Here is a 928-nt window from a genome sequence, read left to right as displayed (position 1 = left end):
ATATATATTTAGGTTAGGTTAGTTTAGGCTAGGAAATTGGCTACGTTTGTAGAAATAGAAATAGGTAAAAAAATAAAACAAAATGAATAGAGTATAAATAAATTATAAATTATTTAAAAACAATAATTAAAATAAAGAGAAAAAAATAGCTGGAATTTTAGGTAACGTTTCTTATCACCGAATGCCTCTGTTCACCTAGCAGTAAATAGGTATCCAGGAGTTGGTTAGGTTAGTTTTGGCTAGGAAATCAGCTAGGTTTGGAGGGTTAGGTTAGGTTAGGTTATTTTAGGGTAGGAAATAGGCTATGTTTGTAGAAATAGTAATAGAAAGAGGGCTGTAATTGTAGGTAGCGTTTCCTATCACCGAACGCCTCTATTCACCTAGCAGTAAATAGGTATCAAGAAGTTAGTTAGTTAGGTTAGTTTAGATAAGGTTAGGTTAGGTTAAATTAGGTTAGGTTAGGTTAGTTATTGCTAGGAAATAGGCTAGGTTTGTAGAAATAGGGCTGTAACTGTTGGTAGCGTTTCTTATCACCGAATGCCTCTGTTCATCTAGCAGTAAATAGGTATCCAAAAGTTAGTTAGTTAGGTTAGTTTAGATATGGTTAGGTTAGGTTAGATTAGGTTAGGTTAGTTTTGGCTAGGAAATGGGCTAGGTTAGTTTTGGCTAGGAAATAGGCTAGGTTTGTAGAAATAGAAAGAGGGCTGTAACTGTTGGTAGCGTTTCTTATCAGCGAATGCCCCTGTTCACCTAGCAGTAAATAGGTATCCAGGAGTTAGTAAGCAAGCTACTTGGGGCGTGGTGAGTGAGGGTTAGTTAGTCAGTCCCTAGTTGGACATTGTGGGGTGGTGGGTGTTGGAGACCACTATATAAGCGTAACATGTATAAAATGCCTGTCTGCCTGTCCCCCGACTCAATGATGTTACAC

Source organism: Procambarus clarkii, unplaced genomic scaffold, assembly GCF_040958095.1.
Source record: "Procambarus clarkii isolate CNS0578487 unplaced genomic scaffold, FALCON_Pclarkii_2.0 HiC_scaffold_307, whole genome shotgun sequence".
Lineage (NCBI taxonomy): Eukaryota > Metazoa > Arthropoda > Malacostraca > Decapoda > Cambaridae > Procambarus > Procambarus clarkii.
This window is presented reverse-complemented; position numbering follows the sequence as displayed.